Consider the following 17,528-nt stretch of genomic DNA (forward strand, 5'->3'; position numbering starts at 1 on the left):
TGTCAATGTCCTCTGGGTGTCCAAAAAAAAAAGAACAAAATGAACATGAAATAAACTATGAAAGTACTGAGCTAGTGGGGGGGGGAGTGTGATGGATGGAGCACTATTGCTAGAGGCTCAGTATGCAACCTATATGCGTAGGGTATACAAGAATGCAATGCAGATCTGTCTAGCTCCAACCAGTACCATAATGGGGGTGTAATATGTGATATATAGGCGATGGCGAGGCAAAAATCCCTCGGAGCATGATCTCCGGGTGTGAGTGTAAGTGAACCAAAAAGAAAGAAAGAAAGAAAGAAAGTTATATTAAACATCTTCAAAAGCCGAGTGTCCATGTAATCTCATCATGGTACAAAAGAAAACAAAGACTAGAGCTATGAGCTGATAATGTCAAATCCGAACCACATGATACAAAGTGGGACCATCATCGTACAACCTATGGAGCTAACCCCCCGGTAGGAGGAGGGGGCAAGGATAGAGAGAGAGAAAGAAGAAAGAAAGAAAGATATATTAACGTCTACGAGAGGCCAAAGTCCGCCTATGAGATAAAAAATAATACAACTGTGTTCTTCCGGTCATCGGAAGAAAAGAAACAAAAGAAAAAGTGTGCATGTGTCTGGGTACAACTGTGAATCATCATGGATCGGTGGAGCCCATATACAAACAATATAAGGGGGGTGGGGATGTGGATGGAGTGCTAAGGCAAGATGCATCTCTATATGCTGAAGGGGTAGTACAAGCATGCTATGCAGATCTATGTCTAACTCCATCCAGTGCCATAAGAGGGATATAAGATATCATACATCGCCGATGCTGAGGCTGTGAATGGCATGAACATGTACCCTGAGTCTGAATGAAAGCAAGCTAGCCTCTCCTGTCTCCATCTGGTGTTTCATTCAGATAGCTGCTATCTCTCGGTGACGGAGTTGGGGTGCTCTATGTCCAGTCTGTCTAGGTCTCCTCCTGGCTCTCAATTCCTCTGCTCTCTGTGCGGTCACCCCACGTGGTACATCAGCTGGCACTGGCATAGCTCTCTGGAATGAAATGAAATGAAATGAAATGTTATATTAACGTCTTCAAAAGGCCATAATGACCTATGAGACCAAAAAATTACATCATGGTGGATCTAATACAATGTCTGGATAAAAAACCAGAAAATGAAAAAATAAAGATGATACTACTGGCACCTAGAAAATGAAACTGGAACTGGAAGGTAAACAGAAACCCTTATAGGGTGTGAATATAGTGAGGGGGGGGTACGCTATGGAGGTGAGTGGAGTACAGTGAGGGGATACAATATCATGCGGGACGGGGGGGTACACTATGGAGGTGCCTCCATCTCATAATATGTGCCGCATCGGACGCTGGCGGATCTCCTCAATATCCTCTGTGGTCAGCACCTTGACTGGGTGTCCCGCATGTCTCGCAAGAATAATCCGAATCGCTGCTGCAACCTCTGTCTATGCTGGGATGCCCTCCTCCGTAGTCGTGGGCTTCTGGACCACCCAAGCTCAATCGCACGATCAATCAGTGTACCGCTGGTGTGGGCGGTATCCATGTCTTGCTGCTGCTGTGGTCCATCTGGCGCAGTGATGGCTAGACTAAAGAAGTCTGTAATGTGCCTCTGAGTCTGGCTCTCTGTGCGCCTAAGCAGGCTATCTCTATATCTCCGCAGCTCAAGCAAGAACAATCCCAAACACCTCTTGTCCTAGTACCCCATGACTCTGGAAAGTGGTCCAAAACCCTCTCTGAATAAACAGTGGAAACGACCACGTATCTCATAGTATGCAGTACAATGGCATATATAATGCAGCTCTATGTCTGGCTCCCCATGGCATATTCGGCATATCCTGGCCTCAGCTGGTATACCTCTATATCGGCCAATCTCAATCTCAAGCTGGTGTGGAGTGAACCATAGTAGAGACCCCCTCTGGGGTGCGTACCTGTCCTGCAACTGATCTATATAAAGCCATAATCCCCCATATGAGCTCTGTGGGTACCCCCATCTCCTATAATCGCCTCATCAATCTGGCTCTGGGCACTGTATCAAATGCTTTGCGGAAGTCCACAAAGCTACAATAAATCCGTCGCCCATGCGACCTGCCCTTCTCAATAATGGCCCGCAGAGTCAAGATGTGGTCAAGAGTAGAGAAACCTCTCCTGAACCCTGCCTGTCCCTCTGCTCGAATGCCCTCTCTCTCTGCCCATCTACTCAACTGCTGCTCAAGAATGGAAGCATACAATCGTGCTAGTGTGTGACCAATCATAATAGTGCGATAATTCCCTGGCTCCATAGGGTCCCCTGACTTGAAGATAGGCACGATGGTGGACCTACTCCAAGTCTCGGGTAAGCCTTCACACATAGCACGATTCAACATCACTGCTAGAAGCTCTGCCAGCATGTCTCTCGCATGAATAAAGTGCTCAGCGAGACCAATCCATCATGATCATATGCTCTCCCAGTCTTCATCCTATCAATGGCCTTCCTTACCATCTCTGCGGTAAAGAAAGTACATCTCTGTGGGCATGGTGCTGGCGGGTCAGGAACTGTATATAGAGATGCTGCATAACTACCCCAGACCTCTGTAGAAGTGATGGCCAAAGCAGGGGAGGACTCATGAAACAAACGCCAAGCCTCCCTCGAATCCTGGCTCAAGAACAGCTGGTATAATTCCTGCTCTAGCTGAGCAAGGAAGGCCCGCTTCTTCCTTCGCACAAGGCGCCGGAAGGCAATACGTGACTGTCCGTGAGTAGTGACTCCCAAAGCAACCTCCCGTTGCAGTCGGGCTCTTGTCTCTCTGCACTCCTCATCATACCAGCTGTTCTAGGGCATGGGCATACACCTAGAACGCTGTCTCTGTCCAGGCTGAGTATGTGGATATGCCTCTCTCGCTGCATCCTGTAAAGTCTCTGTCAGTATATGGGTTAGCTCCTCCAAAGGTCTCCCTGGCTCCTCTGTGTACAGACGTCTATAAATCCCATCCCTGTAGACAGCATCAGAAATGAAATGAAATGAAATGAAATGAAATGATATATTAACGTCTTCCGAAGGCCAAAATGACCTATGAGACCAAAAAGGTTATATTAACGTCTTCAGAAGGCCAAAATGACCTATGAGACCAGAGAGAGAGAGAGAGAGAGAGAGAGAGAGAGAGAGAGAGAGAGAGAGAAAGAAAGAAAAGAAAGAAAGAAAGTTATATTAACGTCTACGAAAGACCCCAAGGGCCTATGAGACCAAAAGTAATACAATGGTACCATGGATATACTGAGCCATGGAAAACTGAAAGAAAAAGTAAAAATGAAAACATCTGACAGTACATGTGATCAACAGATGATCCTATGTAGAGTAAGATATGCTGTGATCAGCTAATGTCGATACCCGCCTCGGCCAGAACCGATCTGATGGTGTACTGAATGTCAGGCCTCTGTGATGGGAGCGTGACATGTCAGTGGAGAACCTCACGAATCCGTCTCTGTGTGGTGGAGGGTCTTGATGCTCTGGGCCGGGGACGTCTAGCTCGCAGAATGGATCGAGCTCTCTCACTAAGAACTCCTATGGGGCGTGGAGCTGGAGTGTGGGTACGAGTGGTGGGCTCTGATGTCATAGTAGAGGAACTGTTGTGAGCAGTAGATTCTGATGTGGATGTATGTACCACAAAGAAATCTATGATGGCTCTCTGTGAGGTGTCCTGTCGGAGCCGGGGCTGTCTCTCAGCATGCTACCTCAACACTACATCCTTGTGTCGTTTAAGCTCCATCAAGTACATGCCCAAGCACCTCTGATCCTTGAACTGTATAACCTGTGTGAGTGGTCCGAATCCCTCTCGGAAGAGGCAATGGAATCTCCCCCGTATCTCATAGTAAGCCGGGCAACAAAGTTATATTAATGTCTTCAAAAGACCCTAAGGGTCTATGAGACCAAAATGATGAGAGAGAGAAAGAAAGAAAGAAAGATATATTAACGTCTACGAGAGGCCAAAGTCGGCCTATGAGACAAAAAATAATACAACTGTGTTCTTCCCGTCATCGGAAGAAAAGAAACAAAGTTATATTAATGTCTTCTAAAGACCCTAAGGGTCTATGAGACCAAAATGATGTATACATAGTATCCATGAAATCTCATCATGGATGAGAAAAGAAAAAGCAACAGTAAACTAAAACTGAAAACGAAAAGCTAAGATCACAGACTCTGAGATTATACAAGATGAAAAATCTAGATCCTACCATGCCAAGTATGGGGTACAATAAGTGAGGATATATGGGAGAGCTGAATAAAAACAGTCAATCAACCCTGTATGATGGGCAAGGACAAGAAGGCTAGAGATGCCAATCATAGTCACAAGGGACGGGGGACAGTGACGGGGGACGGGGACGGGGACGGGACGGGGGACGGCCATAAGTAGGGAACGGGGACGGGGGAGGGAACGGCACTCAAAAAATACTTTTTTTTTAAAATTTTTCTACTCTACACTTATTCTACTTTGGAAGTACATCAAAATGAGCACAAATTTACACTAAAATGGTAAGCTTTTGAGTCATATTAATAATTAAGTAGATACAAAATGAGTCATGACTCAAGAGTTAGGACTCAGGAGTCAGGACTAAGCCTTAAGGAGGCAAAATACATGGACGGACTCAAATGAGTCAATGACAAAAAAGTGCTGAAGACTAGAGGCTAGAGGCTAGAGCTAAGTAGTAAGGCCCATGAATCATGATCCATGAATGATCATCCACGTGAAGTGCTCGCCTCATGGTCATGGGTAGCTTGTGCCAAAGAAGCATCAAGCTCATCCTCAATCTCATCCTCACTGGCATGCTGCTCCTGCACCTCATCCTCTTGTTGCTCTTCTTGTTGACTCATCTCCCACTCGGTGAAGGAATCTGCCTTCTTGGTCACGCTCTTGCAAAGCATTCGCAAGTTGCGCTGACGAAGACAAGGTCATTGGCACGCCCGAGTCGGTTCCTCTTCCTAGAGGCAATGTGGCTATAGGTACTCCAAAGTTGCTCCAAGCAAGAGGAGCTGACGGCCTGGCTAAGTATGCGGATGGCAAGCTGCTGCAGCTCCGGTCCATCTGAACCAAAGTCCTCCCACCATAGAGCAGCACCAACTTTGGAGCGGTCAACATGTGCATCATGACAGCCATAGGAGCCATGAAATGACCTGTACATCGAAAGCTGGTCCCTGATCTTGCGCCTAACCGATGCCTCAGGCGCAAGACGATCCAAGATGATCCTCCATCCAACGCTCACCTCTCGGCCGCTCTCCTGCTTGTTGCCTTGGAATTCTGGGTCCACCACATAAGCTGCTGCATGCAATGGAGAGTAGTAGGAATTCCACCTTCCTAGACACAAGGCATGGATCTCCTCGTATCTGTCTTCGTCAGGCACGAAGTCTTTCAACTTCTCTATCATGCGATCCATGGCCTCGTAGACCTTGCCTATGCATGGTTGCATAGCGTCTACAATCCTGAATAGGTGGACTATGGGCCTCACCATAGCATCTGTGGTCTTCACACGCTCCCACCAAGAGGCGTCATCCGCCCGTAGCCTACACTCTTGGCCAATGTTTGTATGGGACTCTTGCATGGCGACAAACTCGTCGCTAAGGAAAAGCCCCCTCAAAGCACCGCTACAATCCTTCAACCGGCCCAACATGAGAAAGTTGTAGGCAAACCGGGTGTCGGAATATTTGAGGAGAGAGAGACAGGACCTCTTGTTGAACTCATGCCGAAGTCTTTGGTGGTTGAGGACAAAGGAGACCATGGTGTTGGCCTCCTCAATGAGCGGGCTGATCCATGGTAATGCCCCGATGTCCTTGAGGAGGTTGTTTAGGCAATGAGCCATACAAAAGGACACCATGACATGTCCATACATACCTTGGAGAATAGCTCCCGCCACCCTATTGGAAGGCTCCCCATCCGCAACAAAGCCCACTACATGCTCGGGTCCAACGATCTCCATGGTGGTAGCCCACTCCCCCGCAAGCACATCCGCACTCTTCCCAGTGCCAGATGCATCATGAGATGAGATGAAGTACATCTCTCCACGGGAATATGCAACTATGCCGTGAATACTCCTCTTGCGGGTGTCACTCCATCCATCCACAATGAGGGAGACTCCGTTCCTCTCCCATTGCCGCTTTGTGTTGTCGGCCGCTTGCTCTACAATGCACTTCTCCTTGTCGAGCAATGTAGTGCGCAAGCTCTCGGATGAGGGGGGCGTATAAGTTGAGCCATACTCCCCAATCTTCTTAACCATGACCTTGAAGTATTCCGACCTATTCAAGAAAGTAATTTACTAATGAGAAGGGGACTAGGATGATGAAAACATGAATGATGAATTGGCAATGATCGATTGCACTTACCTAGCCGCTTGAAAGGCAATGTGGTCGTGGAAGAAGAAGCGGGCCACCGCCATATCCACCTCCTCCTTCAACTTGGGGTTCCAATTCTCCCCAAGTGTAGATTGTCGCCGTGGGCCACGTAATGATTGAGAGGCCGTGGAGATGGAGGGTGCCGGTGTCGTGGATGGAGTAACATTCCGACTTGATGGTGAAGGTGATGGTGTGCATGATCCCGATCCACCACATGACTTCATTGTAGAGGCTTGAGTTCCTCTCCCCATCGTCGCGGGATCCACGGCCACTCGTGGTGTCCTTCTTGTCGCTTCGACCGGTTCGTAGACGCTAAGCTTGTCAAGAAGTTCCCGTCTCTTCTCGGGCGTGACATTCGTGCAAAACCTCACCTCATGCCCACTCTCATGCAAGAGGTGGGCTCGCACTTTGTCGGCGCCACCCGTTCGCCGCGGTACGGGCAAAGCTTGCATACCCATGGCCGAGAACCGCCTCCATGAACGGATGTGGTGTAGTTAACCTCCCTCCCACCATGTCCATCCCGTTGTCCTTCTACGAGAAGCCCCCGCACGTGAGGAGGATACCATGGTTGAAGATCGCTTGACTCTTGAGCCTTGAGGAATGAGAGAGAGAGAGAGAGAGAGAGAGAGAGCCTTGACTCTTGAGGAATGAGAGAGAGAGAGAGAGAGAGAGAGAGAGAGAGAGAGAGCCTAGAGGCTTGGAAGTTGGAAGAGTCAAGACTCAAGAGGCTTGAGGGAGAGGTGAGAGCCTAGGCCCTAGAGCTTGGAACTTGGAAGTTGGAAGAGAGAAGATTCAAGAAGCTTGAGCCTTGAAAGCTTGAGCCTTGAGAGCTGTGAGTTGTGAACTTGTGTGTGCTTGTAGCCTTGTAGAGGCTTGTTCTTCTATAGATAGGCAAGAGAGAGAGAGGAAAGCCTCAAGGGCAAGAGAGAGAGAGAGGGCCAAGCCTCAAAGAGCCAAGGCCCAACAGCCATAAACGGCTAGAAGAGCCAAGGCCCAACAGCCATAAACGGCTAGAAATGGGCAGGCAGGCGCAACGGCCAAAAACGGCAGGAGCAACGGCAGGCGCAATAGCTCTCTGCCATCCCCGTCCCTGTGCCGTCCCCGTCCCACCGCCGTCCCCATCCCCGTCCCCTGTGAGAAACGTCCGGTGCGGGACGTCCGTCCCCGTCCCTATCCGTCCCCGTCCCTGCGCCGTCCCAGGACCTCCATCAACAGAGGAACCGCAGCACACTCTGCTTGGATGATCTGGTGGGGGACATACGGTTTGCTGTGTATCATCTGTGATAACATCATGACCTGAGGACTCTCTATGCACTGCCAATCTGCCAGGGATAAATCTAGTGCCCAAAAGGGAGCTGCATATATAAGTGCCCAAAAGGGAGCTGCATATATAAGTGCCAGGGTGACTAGGGTGTCAAAAAGCCAACCCTTCATCATGAGATCATCAAAAAATGCACCTGGAAACACTACCTCTCCAGTAGGGCTAGAGCTGCATATCCTCTAGTGAGTCTATCCTCTGTTGCATGTCTCATAGAGAAGCGTGGACTGGTGAAGGTAGCTCCGAGATAGACATGAGTGCACCACCTCAACCCTCCTACCCATGTAAGTTATCTCTTTACGGCCTGCAACAGGGTAGGAGACATGGAATACCATAACCTTGCTTTTCCAAAGGTTGATAGAGAGCCCCCTCTATAAGCAAAAATCCTATAAAGCATCCATTTGCTTCTGTAACCCTCACCCTCCCCATAACTGACTCACATAAGGCAATGATAGCCCAGATCATGTCAGACGGGGCCTCAAGATGCTGAAAGTGCTGTAGCGGACGGGCCCGAGGCACTGTATCAAAAGCTGTGCAGAAGTCCACAAAGCAGCATTACAGTCAACGACCATCTGCCTTGACATGCTCGATGATAGCCTGAAGCATGAATATGTGATCAAGTGTGGAGAAGGTCCTCCTAAATCCTGCTTGCTCTAGCGTCCTCTATCTCTCTCTTTACCAATGTGCTAAGCTCAGACTCAAGTATAGATCCATAGAGCTTGGCCAAGATATGGCCGATCATGATGGTTCTGTAGTTATTAGGATCAATGGGGTCTTCCACCTTATGGATAGGCACAATTATGTGTGATGACCAGGTGGGGGGAAAGCCCTCGGAGAGGGCCCTATTAAACATATGGGCTCGGAGGGGTGCCAGGGTATCGCTTGCATAAGAGAGGTGCTCATCTATAATCCCCTCATGATCCTATGATTGGCCATTCTGAAGCCTGTATATGGCCTTCACCACCATGTCTCCTATGAAGGTGGATATGATGGCACGTGCGTGAGGTGGATGTGCGACGGGGGGTTGGTGGGGTATGTGGTAAAATGAGTGTGCATATGAGTGCCACATCTGTGGGTCTGTGATGGGGGTGGGTGAGCGTTGTTCCCGGATCCTACACCAGCCCTCATCTGAATTCCCGCTTAGGAAGAGTTGGTATAAGTCCTCGTGCTGTTTACAACAATGTGCTCGTTTCTTGCAGCAAGTAACGTACCGGTTACTCCATTCAACGTGACGCTTCTGGATTTGACCGGTAGCTAACTCACGTAAAAGACATGCACATGTGATACGGCATTCGTCCTCACACCAACAATTCTGAGGCATGGTACCTATGCAGGGTTTGGCGGTGGACCAGTGGGTGTGTGGAGAACTGTTGATGGCGGACATGTCGATTATTGTTGTGAGCTGTGAGGTGAGGGAAGAGAAAAAGAGACGCTTCATAAATGCAATTCTGTACAATGCCCACCACCCTTAAGATTCTACATTCAGGCTCAATCTAAAACATTTATACAATTTTGCAAGGTGGGCATGTAACTTGCATCCTGGCACATCAAAAGCATCATTTTTTATTTATTTTTTTATTTTTTTCAAAAAGAGACTTCTATTAAGTATGAGAAAAACATACAACAATCACAGCTATAAGCCGGAAAAGAATAGAATCACCCCAATATGTAAGGTGATTTCAACCACTGAGGAGCATCATGATGCCATGTAAGACCTGTGGTACTAGAGGAAAAGAAGATGCCATGGTCCCATTCCCGCATAAATATCACACGCTTCGCCTGCGCAGAACGAGAGGGCCCCTGAATGCGAGCCCAAGTAGCCATAAGAGTGTGGATGATATCACCCCATAAAGTACTAATGCACAGAGACGCAAAAATTTGGACACCCTCAATAGCCTCCGTGAATCTAGCTCTCCAGATCTGCCATGCTGTAATACTGGCAATAATCTCCCAACTGGTGTCAATCCTCTGTCTAGGGGGTGTAAAATCAGAGTGAGGAACATCCTACAATAAACCATACTGGGCGATACCTCTACGAATGAAAAAAGCAGAATCTGTACCACTGCCCTCATAAAAAAGTTGCGGACCCGGGCTGGGAGAGCCAAGCAACTGCCCCCCAAGTCACATGCATGACTCGGCCACTCAATTTGCCCATAAGTTGGGCTACAGGACCCCAAATCTGTTGTGCAATGCTGCATCCCCATAGACAATGTTGTATGGACTCTAAATCTGCCGCACATCTAGGACAAGAAGGTGCTACACTGAAAACTGATCTCCACTGATTGGTGGGGAGACCACCATCTAAGAATAACCAATATAAATGAGAGATCTGGCTCCTTCTGTATGAGTGCCAAAGTCTATGCCAAAATTTGCGCTGTATCACTAGAGAAATATCATAGCTCTCCCAATGAGGCCTAAGAATAGGGATCCTATGCATCTGTCAAGTGAGGAGAAGCCTGGCATTCCGAACAGTGAAACTGAAAAAAGGAAGGCTTTTCAAAGGATCGAAGGCATCAATCCACTCCCACTCTCCTGGATCCCACTGAAGATATCTGATAGGACTGCCACCATATAGCCACAAACACCAAGAGCCATGAGTCACTATCTGAGGAGAAGGGTCAATGAACCAGTGCTTCCCCGAGTGACCAACAATCCTCACTGGACTAAGCCTAGTATTTGGGATGATCTCCTCCATACTACATCTCCTCAATCTCCCACCAGGCATGATAGAATAAATGATCAAATCTATATCCTCCTGGCCCGGTAGAGCAATGACCTACAGAGGTATGCCTATCCTCGAAAAAACTCCCAACCAACTCGGATACTCATGCGCAATAGCTGCATCAATCTGATCAATACGAATGCGAGAGCCCCTAAGATGCTGATTGGATGCAACTCTCCGATCCTCCGGAAGATTCTTAAAGGTCTTCCAAGCAAGAACTGTGTATGCGCATCTCTCCCATCCTGACCATTGCATATAACGAGATGCACCAAGTGGCCGACCAACCTCATCCCTAATGAACTCATTCCACATAATAGGTTGTTGATCACCCTCGTCCAAAGACCTAGGAAGCCTTTGTCGCAAAAAATATCTCATGCTTCTCCATGCTCTAACAATGGCTGCAATAACAGGGGAAGATGGTGCCCTAATATCAGCCTCTGTGAACAAAAAACGTGTGCTGGGCATCCAGTCTCTCCCGACCCTCGGTGTACATCTGGAAATCTAAGACAAGAAAAAATCCTTCCAAGGCTCAGTGCATGGTAGGAAACCTCTGACCACAAGTTTACAAAGCAACACCCTGCACTGAATATCCGGATCCATAATATTTAAGCCTCCCTCTCGTTTGGGGAGAATAACTGTGAGCCAAGCTACCCTGGCACGAGTGTCTGAGGTGCCATCCAAGCCCGACCAGAGAAAATTGCGGATCAATCTCCGCAATTGGCCAATGCACGCACGAGAGAAGCACCAACAAGAGGCAATAAACCAAGCTGAGGCAAGCAAAACCTGATTAGCCACCAAAGCTCTGGAGGCTAAATCTAATCTCCTAGAGCTCCAATGGAGGAGCTTCTTCCGGATACTCATAAGTACCGGAGCAAACTGCTGTGCAGGAGAAATATCAATCCCAACTTGGCATCCCAAATATCTAGTAGTGCATCCTGATCCAAGTAAAACCAAGCTCTGCACACCCCAATCAACTCTCGATGAATCACTAACCCAAAAACCAACAGATTTGTGCCAATTAATGAGTGCCTCTGCTGCCAAATAGAACTCCTCTAGTGCTATCCGGAAGGAACATAAGCATATATGTGAAGCCTCCAAAAACAGGGCTATGTCATCAGCTAACTCAGAGTCAACCAACTCCTCTTGACTACGAAGAGGCAACCTCAATCCTGAAATACCACCAGTGGAGTAGAGAAAGATGCTCATGGCCTCTACAACTATGATATATAATAAAGGGGCTAATGGGCAGCCCTGTCGTACTGAGCGAGAAATCTGAAACCGCTCTCCTCTATCACCGCAAGCAAGAACTCTACTGTGGGCATCACAATACATGCATGAAACTCCCTTGATCCATCTCTGAGAGAAGCCCATATGACTAAGAGTACCCTCAAGGAAGTCTCAAAGAGGAGGTGAGTGCATTGAAAATGGAAATGGTAGCCATCAAGAATGCTGAGAAGGAAGAAGGGGAGATCAATGACAACACTCTCACGGCCATCAAAGAAGAGATCTCCAAGGAGATCACAAAGGACATGGAAGGAAAGCTCGAAGCCAAGCAATCAGGATGGGTCGAGGTGGTGAAGAAGAACATCCGTAAAGAAGTGAGAGAGGAAACTCAAAGGGAAGAAAACCAAATCATTCACACCACCATTGAGGAGGAGAAGATGAGGCATGCCCGCCGCCTCAACATTCGAGTCACAGGTATAGCCGAGACACCCGACTCCACTCCCGAGAAAGATGCACAGCTTCTATGCATGAAGCTCGGCTACAAGGAAGAGCACCCTCTCCCCTTCACCAAAGCATGGAGAGCTGGGAAAGACTTAACACGCAAGCGAGCCCTCATCCTACAGTTTGCAGGAGAGACGGAGAGGGTCACCTTCATGAGGAAGAGGGTTATACTACGGGGTTTAGAGGGAGCTCCTATTTTCTTGGATGATGATCTCACGAGGATGCAGCTTGAGCATAGGAGAACTTGCATGCCACGAGTCTTACACGCGAGGAGAGAAGGCAAGAAGGCCTTCTATCGAGATGGTCGGGTCATCATTGATGGCCGGCCCATGGATTAGCGGTTTGGGGCCTATGGGACACAGACCAGGCCACTGACAGAGATACACATAGCAGTATGGAACTGTAATGGTTCACTATGGGTGCAGCCTGGACGACTGGAGCATGTTATGGTGGGGAGAGACATCATACTTCTGACAGAGACACATCAGAGCCCAGAGAGAGGGCTACCTCGAGTAGAGGGATTCCAGTGGGAGTCAGCATACAGGAGGACCACACGCCAGGGTACCTCGAGAGGGTCGGGGGGAGTAGCAGTCCTATTCAGACGAGAGCTACAGGGGAGATTGAGAGTGGTAGCACAGGATCCAGAGGCCAGATACATGTGGATCAGCTTACAGCTCTCACAGGACAGGGTTATATACATAGCTCTATGTTACTTTTCTCCATCAGGATCCTCCTATGTCATTACAGAGGACATGCCACAGGAGGAGGAGATAGGAGCCTCGCCATACACTTGTCTGTCAGAGGAGATTATGCATTATTCTACACTAGGGGAAGTATTTCTTACGGGCGACTTCAATGCCCACACACAGAGCAGACAGTGTGAGGTGTATGACTATGATGACATGGAGATCCTCCACCCTGTGGATCCAGAGGAGATAGGGGCTAGTCGGGCATCAGAGGACACTGGACCAGACAGAGGACATTATGGAGACCACTTACTAGAGTTGGGAGCCAGGCATCGTCTCGTTATTTATAACGGGATGCTACAGTGGCCGGGATCAGGAGGACTGACATGCTTCCCACATGGGGGTCATACACGGACCGGAGGCACGGTGGTAGACTACATTATGGGGTCTTTGGAGGCATCACAGCTTGTCACCTCATTCTCCATTCCACCTCGTCCTATTGGGGCAGATCATACATACTTGGCATTTTCACTAGCCGGATCACCAGTATCACCAGCCCCCCACATACCGACGCCACACACTACCATCTACTTCACACATGACATGGCAGACATATACACTGGCAGAGTAGAGGATGGGCTCCTACTCATGGATCCCCTGGCATCTATGGATACCATTACAGCCCAGCTCGCATCACTCCTACACACGGCCGCATTACAGAGCTTCCCACATCGTGTACACTCAGGAGAGCCTGCGAGACCTGGGACTATGCCCCAGAACAGATGGTATGATGACGAGTGCAGAGCCCTATACTCACGACTCCGCATACAAAGAGCCTTGGGAGCCATCACAGAGCAGGAGTCGAGGAGAGAGATGAGGAGACTTACTCGCCGCAAAAGGCGGGCCTTCGCAGAGATGCAGGAGCTAGAGATCTTTCATTTCTTCATGAGTAGAGATAGCCCTGTCTCATCGCGGCACTTCAGAGAGCCCCGGACCCCGACACCTATTGCAGACCCACAGACATGGCACACATATGCAGAGGGTCTATACCATGGCCCACAGCAGCCACCTATACCTCAGCCACAGGAGCCTCGACCTACCACAGCTAGCTTCTTTACCCACTCGATGGTACAGGAAGCTATCCGCCGCCTACAGCATGGACGGGCCGCCGACCATATGGGCCTGCAGGGTGAGCATCTCATATATGCAGTAGATTCTTTAGCTCCTTTTCTTGCACACCTGTTTAACAGGGCACTAGCAGAGGGTTTGCCTGCGGAGTGGACGATGCACACCATTGTGCCGATTCACAAAACAGGGGATATGCTCGATCCGAGCAACTACAGGACGGTTATGGTTGGCCACGTGCTAGCCAAACTCTATGGTGCAGTGTTGGAGCAGGAGCTTAGCTTATATGCTGAGCGAGCAGGTTTACGCTCTTCAGGGCAGGCAGGCTTCAGGAGAGCTTTCTCTACCACTGACCATGTATTCACTTTGAGATGTATGATTGATCAGGCCAGAGTGAGGAAGAGAAAGCTCTATTGCTGCTTTGTGGATTTCCGCAAGGCATTTGACACAGTACCACGAGAGAGGCTCTTTCAGCGCCTGCAGTCTCTTGGCATACCAGCAGATATGACATGGGGCATCTATGCATTATATGAGCAGGTTTTTGGGCGAGTCAGATGTCCAGGAGGTATGTCCGAGACTATTGCTAGCACCATTGGTGTGAAGCAAGGATGCCCACTTTCCCCCACGCTATTTGGGTTATACATTGATGAGGTGGCTGACTTCATTACACAGGGAGGCGGAGATGGAGTTGATTTAGCAGGTACCTCAGTACATATTATGCTCTATGCTGATGATATTGTATTAGTGTCTGAGTCCCCAGGGGGTCTACAGCAGCATCTACATGCACTCCATGATTTCTGCACACAGAGGGGTCTTACTGTGAACCTTGGGAAAACCAAGGTTATGGTCTTTCATACATCGAGACAGGGCAGGAGTCATCTGACATTCACTCTCGCAGGATGCCAGGTGGAGGTGGTGACATCATACGTGTACCTAGGGGTTACCTTCTCTGCAGCAGCCACACGCTTTACCATGGGTTCAGCAGCCAGAGCTAGATTGACACGGGGATATGCAGCATTGGCTATGCTAGAGAGACAGTGCCACCAGGCGCATTTTCAGGAGCCCCGGACAAAGGGGTGGCTATTTGACACATTAGTCACACCGGCATTGATGTATGGAGCAGCAGTATGGGCGCCAGGCCTTGCTACCCATTGGTGGACACAGATAGAGAGACCACAGGCCCTCATGATGGCACGCATGATACGCAGCAAACCGTCAGTACCTCATGACATTATCCGAGCAGAGTTTGCTGCGCCTCCTATGATGGTAGAGGCCATATTTCAGACTATATGCCTGCTAGACAGATTCAGAGAGATGCCACAGGACAGATTATCATACAGAGCTTTTCAGGCATCTAGACAGTTGGCTGAGGCAGGAGACAGAGGATCATGGTATGCACAGGTCACACATTGGTTCTCACAGCATGGCCTAGACATGGATCATCTACCACCATTCCAGTATGACAGGGATGCACCACATATCCGTCTCTCTCATAGTGAGAGGAACAGAGTATTGAGACAGGATCTATGGCAGCTCTATACACGAGAGACATGGATTTCGCCTACACAGCCTCTTCCACCGAAGATGCTATACTACAGAGATCACTTCATGAGTATCACTGATGATGGATTTATAGAGAGGCCTAGATACATGGAGGGCTTTTTACCACACGGCTCCCGAGTGGCTATTGGTCAGCTCAGAGTTTCATCACACCGATTGGAGATTGAGACTGGCAGAGCAGCACGGATCCCCCGAGAGGAGAGGGTATGCAGATTGTGCAGAGAGGAGGTGGAGAGTGAGGAGCATTATGTATGCAGATTCTGAGCATATACAGCCATCAGAGAGAGATATCCCATTTTATTCAGAGAGCCACATTCCCTACGCCAGATCTTTGAGGCAGCAGACCAGCGCATACTGGGGAGATACATTCTAGACATACAGCGCCACAGAGAGACATTATTACAGGCTCAGACAGCTCCAGAGGGGGGGCGACAGACACAGATTACTACATTTTTTCAGAGATCCATACCCCTCCCAGCCCCTACACGGCAGGGAATTACTCTCCAGAGAGCAGAGACACTTAGAGCCCGCAGGAGACAGAGGACACCTGGCTTTCGGACACCACGCCTATACCAGAGAGAGATGACAGAGATCAGAGCTCAGTTTCACAGAGAGGGTGCGGAGCGACTGGCTCGCTTCAGAGCACACCCAGGCATGTTCTTCAGGGAGCTGTGGACACCCCCTTCACTGATGTATACCATTTTATACCCCCAGTATGGTACAGGATGGAGCTAGCTAGGTTGCATATCATGATTGTATACTCCATGCATATAGCTTTGCATTCTCCTAGTAATAGAGCTCCATCCCCTGCACACCCAGATTCAGCTTTTTTATTCAGTACTTTTTCATTTTGTTGGGATGACAGAGGATACCCCATACATGTACTCCGATTTGTCTCATAGGCCGAGTTCGGTCTTTTGGAAGACGTTAATAAAATCTTTCTTTCTTTCTTTCTTTCTATCATAGGCCTTCTCAAAACCCAAGAGCAGAATGGCTAAGGGTTGATTGCTCGCTTTATCCCATTCGATGGCCTTCCAAAACAAGAAAATGTTATCAAAGATGCTCCTGCCGTGTAGTAAGAATCCATTCTGGGTATCACGAATAACATCCTGCAAAATTGGCTACAACCTAATGCTCACTGCCTTAATAAGAATCTTATAGGCAGTCCCAAGTAAGGTGATAGGTCTCCACTAGTCAATCAATGTCTTATCCCCGCTCTTAGGAATAAGATAAATAAGCCCCTCAGTGAGAGAAGAAGGCATAGAACATGTGTCCCACATCTCTTGCAAAGCCGATGTGATCTCAGCCCCAATCTCATCCCAAAAAGTAATGAAAAAAACAAGGGAGAAGCCCTCCTCCCCTTGACACTTATCATGAGGTAAGGCATAAAGAGCATGACTGAACTTCTGCATAGAAAAAGGGCATCCAGAGCGGCACACATCTCCTCAGTGATCAAATGTGGCAATGCATTCCAAACCTTCCTCTGTGCCCTGTGTCAAAAAAAGAATGCAAGTCAGCACTAAGAAGCTGGCAATAGAAATCGGTGGCAATCTGTCTAACCATAAGAGGATCTGAGTGAAGAGTGCCATGTGAATCCTGCAAACTGCCTGACACTATCTTTGGCATGAGATGGGCCGTGAGAAGCAAAGAAATGTTTGTTACATCTGCCACCCATCTGTGTCCAAAAGGATTCCTGGGCATGGAAACCGTACTCAGCGCGCTCCTCAAGAGAGTGATGAAGTTCTGCTCTAACAGTACATAAAGAATATGCAACCCATTGAGCATGAGGATGTTTCTCGTGCTCTTTCTGCAAGGCAGCCAATCTATGTCTAATATCCCTTTCTAAGTCCAAGGCCTCTTGCCTCTTAGACAAGGCACATGTGTGATAAAAGTCACTAATATCACAGGGAGGAGAGGCCAGGCTTTGAGAGGCCTATAAGAAGTCATGAGATCTCCAAATATCAAGCATACGATGCGATAGCTCTGCATCTGAAAACAAATGAGCAGGGATGCGTACAT

General features: G+C 48.6%; 1 protein-coding gene across 4 annotated transcripts in view; it reads right to left on the reverse strand.

Moving 5' to 3' along the window:
• The window catches only part of LOC147627088 (FAD/NAD(P)-binding oxidoreductase family protein), a 202,874-nt gene that overhangs the window by 97,077 nt on the left and 88,269 nt on the right, over nucleotides 1-17,528 (reverse strand). The gene's annotated exons all lie outside the window — the stretch shown is intronic.

The sequence above is a fragment of the Cibotium barometz genome, chromosome 21, assembly GCF_041138505.1.
Source record: "Cibotium barometz isolate CiBa-2024 chromosome 21, ASM4113850v1, whole genome shotgun sequence".
NCBI classification, from domain to species: domain Eukaryota; kingdom Viridiplantae; phylum Streptophyta; class Polypodiopsida; order Cyatheales; family Cibotiaceae; genus Cibotium; species Cibotium barometz.